Source organism: Teleopsis dalmanni, chromosome 1 (genome assembly GCF_002237135.1).
Source record: "Teleopsis dalmanni isolate 2A chromosome 1, ASM223713v2, whole genome shotgun sequence".
In the NCBI taxonomy this organism is placed as follows: domain Eukaryota; kingdom Metazoa; phylum Arthropoda; class Insecta; order Diptera; family Diopsidae; genus Teleopsis; species Teleopsis dalmanni.
This window is the reverse complement of record NC_051846.1, coordinates 155,036,331-155,046,940: the sequence shown is the minus strand read 5'-3', so window position 1 is coordinate 155,046,940 and position 10,610 is coordinate 155,036,331. Positions and strand designations below refer to the sequence as shown.

At 27.4% G+C, this 10,610-nt stretch overlaps 1 long non-coding RNA gene across 1 annotated transcript; it reads left to right on the top strand.

The window, feature by feature from the left end:
- Nucleotides 1-7,850: 7,850 nt before the first annotated feature.
- On the top strand, nt 7,851-10,106 carry LOC119669446. Its single transcript, XR_005251603.1, has 4 exons — nt 7,851-8,324; nt 8,387-8,631; nt 9,632-9,792; nt 9,873-10,106. It is a non-coding gene; the product is annotated as an uncharacterized LOC119669446 (long non-coding RNA).
- The last annotated feature ends 504 nt before the right edge of the window (nt 10,107-10,610 follow it).

The following is a 10,610-nucleotide window of genomic DNA, read 5'->3' as shown; positions in this document are numbered from 1 at the left end:
CTGCATATGTTATGGAGAACAGCATATGGCCCCGATCCAATAGATTTTAAGAGAAGAACTTTTTTTGTGTTATCACTGATGCAATTTATCTCACAAAAGTATATTTCTAACTTTTCCTTTCACAAATCCCACAATTCGCTGCATGGATTAAATTCCGGCACGTGTTGAATTGGATAATATAAATTAAGTTTTGGGTTCGTGTTTTGGTTTTTTAAAAAATATATTTTATTTATTAATACAATATTTTATTATTAATAATTTTAATTACAAGTTATTGAATATAATTTATTGTATATGATATATTTAATTTTTATGTTGCTAATATTAAAGAGACCGACTAACGACTTTATTCTTAACGACTTTTTCTTAACGACAGTTTAACTAGACCGTTTCTGTTTAACCTTTCCTAACGACTGCCAATTCAAAGTTTTTCCTTTGATGCCTGAAGTCGTTATTGAAAATCTGAAATTGGATTTTATCCAATTAAATTCAAGCTTCTAAAATTCCTAAGAATTTTCTAGAAGCGTCTTTTCTCCATCCAATAAGATTGGAGCTTCTATTTGCTAAAGCACCTCGTCAGCGTCTTTAGTTTTGGCGTCAATAGCCAGATGACGATATCTATGTCCAATAATGATTGAACAATTCATCGATCAAGTATTTCAAATGATACTTGATCTGTTTTGCACAACATAGTTGCGTCTTAAAGGAAAACAATTTTGTTTTCTTTTGCAACATTGTTGCCATAAGAAGTGCAGGCAGTAAGCCTGACTGAAATTAAATATACGAACGCGCGTAGGCGTTATGAAATATCTTAATGCGCAATTCTTAGATGCGCATACTTGAGATACAAAAATTATGTGTAACGGCAAAGTGCCGTTATAGTAATACAGGGTGTTAACTTATACACCATTTTTTGCGTCTTCCACGTTTTTGCTATCCGTACTCATTTTTTAATATTTTAATTTATAATTTGCAATTATTAATTTTAATTTATAATTTACAATTATTAATTTTAATTTATAATTTACAATTATTAATCTTCAACAGCCCACATATACACACTTGTGTGCCCGATCACGTTTTTTTTTTATTATTATTATTTGATTTTATATCAATTTGTATATTTACACAAATACAATGTTCAAGAAATATATATATTTCTTCTTTTTTTTTTCTTTTTTTTTTTTAAAAAAAAATTTAAAAAAAACAGTTTGTATATTTACACAATCCAATGTTCAAAAGAAAAAAAAACTTTTTTCTATTTTTTTTTTATTTCTCGTCGCCAATTATGTGGTGTCTTCACCAAATGAAGTGCACGCTTTTGAGTTGTATTACAGACTAACTTTTATTATCATTATCAAAAGCTTACGAACTAAACATTTTGGAGTATACACTGTAACTTAAATTGTTATAAACATATATATTAATTATATATATAACACTTAGCTTCCTCCCTTATTTCATCTCTTCCAGAGTCTAACTCTAGTATAAACTCTTCTTCTAAAAGTTTTCTCAAATCTTTATGATAGGATGGTTTCATTTCCAAACCTGTAAGAATACGAAACGGGGTGAATTTGGTGCTACGAGTCGGCGTGTTATAAATTAACTGTTGAACTCGATCGACATGTTTATACCATAGATCTGGCTTTTCTTGACATATCTTAGATAAAAGCGATACAATTACTCTATGGACCCTCTCCACCTGACCATTTCCCCTAGGTACACCAGTCGCTATTAACAAGTGTTGAATGTCGTTCTCTTGACAATACTCTTTGAAAACGTCGGCCGTAAATGCCGTGCCACGGTCAGTTATAATCCTTTCGCACTATGTCCAAGATTTCACACTACAATCCGGGTTTTCAATATAGTGATTGAACAAAGATAAAATCCCGGTTGAGCCCCCAAAAACTTGTAGGTTTTACTTAAGTTTAATTTAGTTTAGTTTATTTATTTTTCACATTGATTTCGCTTAACTTATTAATTTTAATTTTACTACAATAGTTTGTTTATTATTTCATTTCCATTGGTCTTTCTTTACATTTTATACAATATTGTGCAATAGGGTTCTACTCGCGCTCTTAGAATTATTTTGACACAGCCACTTTGTACGCCTTGTTGCTATCGCTGCTGCTCACACACTGACTGTAAGAAAATTTACTTCTTCGCTCTGTTCTTTCGCGCGCTGTCAAGCTCAGCGAGGGTTGCCCTGCGCTCCAAAACAAATAAAACCTTAGAGCTATTATTACTTATCCTACATTTATATATTTTATTTTTTTTGTGTATCACAATTACAATTTTTTGCATTTAAATCACTAGGCAAAATAATTCTTATTTCTTTGCAAACCAATTTTTTTACTATTTGCAGTAAATGTATTTGGTGTCTTTTTTTAATAATTTAGATTTTATTTTTTTTTTTATTAATAAATCTTTTTCATAGATTTTTAAATTAATAAATCATATTCACTGATTCCGATAGTTTACGTTAATTCGTTTTTTAGGATCATATACGCTGATCTTACCGACTGCGCCAGTTATAAATTGTATTTTCTATTCGATAAAGAAGAATCAAACGAATCGGTTGTGTTTCAATTTTTATTAAAAAGAAAATACAATTTGTAACTTGCGTGTCAATATATCATTTATTTAATTTTACTGAAATTAAAAAATTCAGTTGATTCATTTTACTTAAACTCTAACATTTTCGATTTAGGTTAACATTCTGTGTTAAAATGTAATAGAATATTTTTATACAATTTATTAAAATACAGTATATAAAAATATATTTATTTTGAAATGAATATTATTAAATATTATTGAACATTCTGACAGCTCATAAATAAATACTAGTATGTTAATAAAACATTATTCTATTTTATAAAACATTTAAAATAGAATGATTGTAAAAATAATAGAATTTTGAAAATATTTCATGTAATGATTTTTATTATTAAACACAGTGTTTTGCTTATTTTGTGTTTCATTTAATATATATATAAAATTTTTTATAATTATATTTTTTTAATGGAATCTGAATAATTTACATATTTTTAGCTTGAATAAAAATTTTAAAATAATTTTGTATTTATTATTATTACTAAATTTGAACTAATTTGTAAAATAAAATAAAAATGTACTACAAAATTTATATAAATTTAAATTATGTAATATTATTTTCACAAATTTTTCCAATATAATTTTAATTAATCAATTGTAAAATTAAATATTAAAAAATTGTAAGATATAAAATTTATTTTGTTTTGTAAAAAAAATTAATTTAAAAATAAAAAAAAAATTTAATCCAACAAATTTTGTGTGAATTTTTTTTTGTGTTATGTGAGCGAACTATACAGTTTCTGGAGTTTAATATCTAGCATCTTTCGTTTTACACATTCCATTCTAGTATGCCTGAATAGGTCACTGAATAGGTACGAGGGCCGCAGAAATAAATGCGTTAAAATTTTGCTGGAGAAAAATGAAAAAATGTTAAAAATGTTAAATTTAGTTTTATTGGTTCTTCATTAATTTATCTATTACAATTCTATCAGTATCAACATAATAAATATTAGTTGTGGCCATACGAAAAATGTAATGACTTACGGCACTGGATACGAGTTTTTTGAACAAATTGTACAAAGAAATATATATTACCGTCTTTGTCAATTAAGTAAATGAACGTCAATTATACAAACCATTTTAATTCTTTTATTTGGAATGCCATTAAAATAAAATAATGAAGTTACAAATTTATAACAAAGAAAAATAGGTAAGTTGTGGTAGATTAGAAATATTTCGCGGGCCGCATAAATATTAGCCGCGGGCTGCATGATTCCCATATGTCGTGCTTTGGACAGTCCTGCTTTAGATAAAAGTAAGTACGTTCTTGAAATGATCTTCTTTACATCTCAAAGTCTAGCCCACTCGACAGTCAAGTGTTACTTACTGGTCACACATGGAAACTTGATTGATAACAACAAAAACAACAAACACACTTTCAGAAATTGCACAAATACCATGGTAATTTTTGCATGGAACTTTCACCGTTTCGAAGACACGAAAATCAACCAGGTGTCCTAAATTAAGGTAGTAAACTGGATATAATAAGAACGCCATTATTGTAAGTACATATCTTTCTTCTGCATAGAGGGCTAAATTAACTGACTACAAAATATATATTATCAGCAAGCAGGACTAGAATCTGTTTTTTCTATTGTAACGTCACACTTTTCAATTCTGCAATTAGTAGTAGTTGATTTATAATTAATTAATTGTTAAATATTTAAGAAAAATAATGATGAATTAAAGTGAATTCATAAATTGAAAATATATTATATAACTGCAATCAAATATTACAATTTTAAATGTAAATATTATTTACAGTATTAGCCGAAGAAACGAATAAAAATTCATCTGAGTCAAGATAGCAACGACGCTGGGAGGTCCAAACCGGAAATGTTTTTCCCTAACTATACTTTAACCTATATACAGGTTAAAATGCTTAATTTGCTTTTAAATTTTATTTTCTCTAAAATTTAATTTTTTAAAATAAAAAACCAAAAAAAAAGTAAATTTGGCTGAACAAAATTATTGGCACAGCTAATGCAAAAATTAGAAAATAAATTAAAAAAAAAATATTTTCAATATCAATTAATATTTAGTGGCCAAGGTTTTCTATTTAATAACAGTTACTATTTGCTTTCGAATCCGAGAAATCAATTTTTGTGCGGTTTTTGGCCAAATTTTTTGTCACTCTTCAGCAGTGCCAACTTCAGTTCTGCCTTTGTTGTTATAATGGGCTTCTTTAAACGTCTATCCAATTCTTCCCACAAATGTGCAATGGAGTTGAGATCTGGAGATTTAGGTGGATGCGACAATGTGTGATACATGATGAGCGAGCCACATACGCACATCATAAGCCGTATGTTTTGGGTCATTATCATGTTGGAAACTAAATGTGGCAGGTAAACTCAAGTTTTCGACACTTTTCTTGAAGTTTCTCTTGAGAATGTCTAAATAATAATTTTTGTCCATAATGCCGTTAATGAATACCAATTCACCGACCCCTGCAGCGGATATACAGCCCCGTATAAACACACCTTTACCACCATAATTTACAGACATAGCAAGATTTTCTTTTTGCAGGGCGGTGTTTGGTTTTCTCCAAATCATTTGGCGGCCATTAGATCGAAAGATCTTAAATTTTCTTCCTTCCGAGAAGAGTATATTGTTCCAAAAGTCGATTGGCTTGCTTAGTAGTGGCTTGGTACGCCTTTGTATAGGCTAGACGCTTCTGTTGGCTGGCTTTCGAAATTAACGGTTTTCGTCTAGCGACCCGACAGTTGTAACTAGCCTCTTGCAGTGTCCACCTGACCGTTATGGAATGAATTTTCTTGTCAAACTCTCGCTAAACCTCAGCTGCAATTTGGGTTGAAAATAATTTTGGTTGACCTTCACCTTTCTTATTATTATGTTGCGTTCACGGTCGCACATGACTTTAGGTCAGCCTGTGTGCCTTGCATTTTGTAACGATATCGCCCCCTTGAAACGCTGTACATTATTCCGAATGGTATATCGGCTTCTCCGTATAAGATTTATCTTGATTGTGCAAATATAGAATTAGATAGACGTCCAAAGAAGCCCATTATAAAAACAAAGGCAGAACTGAACGTGACACTCCATAGCGCCATATACGGAGTAGAAGCAAGCAGAAGGCAAACTGCCATCTATATTTCAAAACCAAATAAGATATGGTGTTAAAAATTAGAAATTGCATAGCAAAAGTGACTTTCTTACGAAAAATATTAATTTAAAACAACTGTAATAAAGATCAAAATGCACACCATAATTTTCATATTTGATTGCATTTCCTGTGTCAAAGACAAATGTGATCCTTCTGATTTTTTTTGTAATTGAAAGCTTGTTTTATTGTCTTTAAAGGTTTTCGTGTGCATTTTGATTTTTATTATACGACCTACTCGTAGAAGATTTGAGTACTCTGTGTGCTCCACCAGTAAATTTCTGAGTAAAAGAGAGCATCTAAGATAACGTAACATCACTGTCTAAATTTTAAAATGCTATACAGACTTTACTAAAACATTTTCTTTCAAGTAAAATTTGTATCGATGTGTGAATCAATTGCGTGGCACTGGTAAGTGTAAAAAAATTCTGAAATTTTAATTTTATTAATTTTAAAAATTAATAAACTAATAGTAAAATACATCAAAAAAACATGATATATATTTTGTTAAGTGAACTAAGTAATACAACATAGTCATTATATAAAGTAATCAATATACTTCGAGATAGTGACTTCGATGATGATTTAGAATTGGTGAATTTATTATTATATATTATTATTATTATATCCGCATCTCGCGGAACCTTTTTAAATCTTTAGTTATAAAATTCTTACTCACTTTATAAAAATAAAAAGTATTTAAAAATATTTGCACTTAATATTATAAAACTTTCTTTGTTTTTCAAAATGTATTTTGCGCTCCTACTTTTAAATTTCTATTTCTAAGTATTGTTTTGTTTTTCAAAACAAACTATTTACCAGACTTTACACAAAGCTGTTCCAAGAAAATTCGTAATCTCTGTGTTGCGCTCTTGTGTTTTAATCAAGTTTTACTACGAGAAGGAAGAGACTTTAAATATCTAATATTCTCTGTCATATTAAAAAGAAGTGTCAACTGCATTTTACTATGCTCAGACACACCTTAATTTTGTTAAAATCTTAATATCATCTTCGATTCAGCCCAATTAAGTTTATTTTTCCATACAAAATTCAGTTTTAAGGTTAGAACAAAATTAAGAAAAATTGCCTTAATTTCGTTGAAACCAAGACTGAAATTAAGGGACATTTCGAATGCAACTATGCGTAAGATAAATTTATAGCAAAAGATAAGTTGAGATAAGGAAAAAGTAACATTTTTTTAAAATAAATATCAGTGACAATTGAAGCTAATAAAATCTGGAAATTTTAAAATTTACACATAGAGAAAAAACTGTAACTATTATTAAATTAAAATAGAGTGAAAAACAATAATCCAATTACATCCATTAATCCACTAAAGCTAATAAAAATACTGGATGTTCTTCTGTATAGATATAATAATCAATTCTTAAAATTTCCCAGACACAAATGGTGTTTTGAGCATGTAATTCTTGATATTCAATTTGTGGTCAAAAAACATATGATTTCCTTACTTTGGGGTAGTATATTATTATTATTATTATTATTTATTGATTCAAAAAAAAATTCATACAGCACTTACAAAAATTATAGAATTTTACATAAAATCTAAATTGACCATAACATATTTGTTGTGTGTCAGATTGGCATACAAAAGAAGGTGCATAATATTAACATTATTATTTATATAAATTCTTCAATAATTAATTTTCTGTAACTCAAAACACTTTTCATAAAATTATACAGTCTATAAATATTGCTACCGTTTAATAAGATTTTCACTTCTTCTTCAGACAGATGTGCTTTATCAAAAAAACTATGCCTATGTTCTCTGAAAATTGGACATACACCAATAATATGACATATATTTTCTATTTCATGACGATTACATATAAAACAATAACGATCAGATGTATTAAACTCTCTACCGTTCAGATTAAAAAGACCGCCTCTACATAATTTGGGGTAGTATGAACACTTTCGAAATTAACTTAATATTAATTTCACGAAATTAAGAAAATTTTGGTGTCTGACCATTATATTATATTATATTTTACTTGTTTTATATATTTATACTAAATTTATTCCGTAAATTTTCAAGTAAAATTCTACTATATTTCACATATCCAAACTCTAACAAATTATGTATATTCGTACTTAAACATTAAAATTAGAGTTGTTCGAAATGTTGTGAGTAATATCGTAAAAGACATTACACATTTTGCTTATTTAAATTGATAGCTCTGGCAACCCTAAATAAGTATTTTGACAGCGATTTCTTTTTTTGAGTGCTGTTGCATACAAAGAGTATCACTAAATTGCAATGAATGTGCCGGTCATTATTTGAACAATTTTGTATAAATTTTAGTGATAATAATTTATTGATGTGAAATTAAATTTTAATTTTCATTATAATGAATTTAATGAAAATTGTCTTGACGCAATTAATCAAATACAAAAAATGACTTGACAAATGCTGTAACGGGACTTCTGTCGATTAGGACACAAAGTTTGCATAAAATGTTCAGCTATAAAATAATTTGGACAAATAGAAACAAAACAGTGTCTCACTAAACTACGCTACTTCAAGTTTGGAAATTAGAAAACAGAATTAAAAACGTGTTTTTGTATGGTAAGCCAAATCAATTATCATTTTTCTGATCTTTTATATACAAAAATGTTTTTACTTTATAGATTCTTAAAATATTTGACATTAGTGTTTCACATTAAAAATATATTTATTATTGCCAATAAATAATGACTCCGTTGGACCTCAAATGCATAAGTATAAAGCACGCAATAAAAATGGGGACAATAATCAAAATAGTTTGTCTTAAGTCAAAGGCATTGAAATTTCAATGATGGAATGCGATTTTGAATTTTATTAATGTTTCCTTCCAATTGTTGCAGTCACCGTTTCAGCACTGAAGAATAAAAATGTGAGTAAATGTGAATTGCATATGTTATTCTTATAAGTAAAAATTAGATTTTTGTATGCACAAGGTATGTCTTTGACTAACTGAGATGTCCTTGAAATGTTAAGCACTTCCAATTTGTTTCTTAACAGATTTTATAAATTATTTTTGTATATTTTTTATAATTATTAATTTTTAAGTCAGAATAAAGTTTTTGAGAAAAATGTATTTATTTGAGGATATAAGAATAGGCATTTATATTTGTAATATATTTTATAAATTTTACATTTTATAAATTTTCTGTTCAATAAAAAGCAAGATAATTTTTTCAATTTTATTAACAAAATAAATTTATTATAATGTAGACATCCAAAATAACATTATAAACTTTAGATAGATATGTAACGAAAATGATAAGCAACAACACATTTGTATGTAATTTTATTGCAAAAATAACGAACAGATTTAACCTTTTTATATAAACTACACATTAAACATATAGCTTGTGTTTGCTGCGTGGAGGATAAACGGCTGTGAGATGCATTAAATCATATTATGGAGTGCACACTAGCTAACGTGTACGTGTGTTTTCTTTACAGCAAGTATGCAACTGGTTTTAAGATAATGCACCTCTCTGTGCTATAAAGTGTCGCTTTTCTCCTTCTAAGTAGCGACCAAAAATCGGTTACTAACTATAGCTTTTTCTAGAAACAAAAATACAAACGTAACATATTAAAGTTAAAATAGGAATCCTTCTTTATTAAGAGTATTTGATTAATCAAATGATTATTATTTAAAGACTTCAATGAATATAAACACATTTCGTAATATCGCCATTTGTTATCGTGGATCTCCACTGGATAAATAATTCAGATTTTCTATTGAATGCAAATATGATGTGAGGTAGGTTTACGGTTTTATCATTAAGTAACGTACTGAAGTAACGGCGATTTTTAGTTTAGTTTAAGTTTACGAAAATTCAAATCTCATATAATAATTTCATTAATTTTCTAATATTTTTCAGTTGATTATAAAGAAAATGAATTAAAAATAACTTCTCTGCAGTTACAATAACCCAGGAATTCCCCAAAAACACAAATAAAGTATTTGTGGAAAGAGTATGGCAATTTTCGATGTCAGGACATTTGATCAAAAAACAAATACTGAATTTAGTACTACCAATTTGTAAGTATAAATTAAATATTTTTAAAATTTTTTTGTAATAATTTAAATTAGAAATATTAATATATTTCTTTCATCAACAGATTTCTCCATAAGTCTCATCTGCCGTAATATTTAAACATCCCAGTCTTAAAGAATGTTTATATGTATTCCTGTTTAAAAAATATTGTTATCTACTCACCAAGCAAGAGATAACACACATTAGTTTATTGGAATAATTATTAAACTCAGCATAAAAAAATGATTGAATGCAACAACAACATGATCTTCAAAAAACAAAAACTTAAGCAAGTCATCAAAGCTAAGTGCAAGTTTTATTTTACTTTTATTTATTTATTTTTTATATAATATATTAAATAGGTTGAAATGTTCAAATTTTTAAATGCATATAAACTATTTTAAAATATATAAAATCAAAGAAACTTAATAGAATAAAAACTTTTAGTTTTTAATTAAGATTGTTTAAAGAAATTGGATTAGATTCTATACAAATTTTAATGCTTACAGCCAGTCTAAAGTTTTTAGAAACTGTTACATTTATTTTTAATGATAATATTTAATTACATTAGATTAAGTTTCTTTGATTTGTGTATTACAAAATCTTTTCCAAATTAAAAGAAAAAATTAAAATTGTATAAAAATACAGGAACGAAACACAAAATAAGCAAAAAAAAAATAATCTTAGTTTGAAGAGGAATATTTTACAAAAAAAAATTATGAATTAGTCCTTCATATATTATATTTTTAATTTATTATTTCAATTATTTATTATATATTTAACTTAATTGCAGATTCCAATTTTTTGGTTGATTAGAAAATTA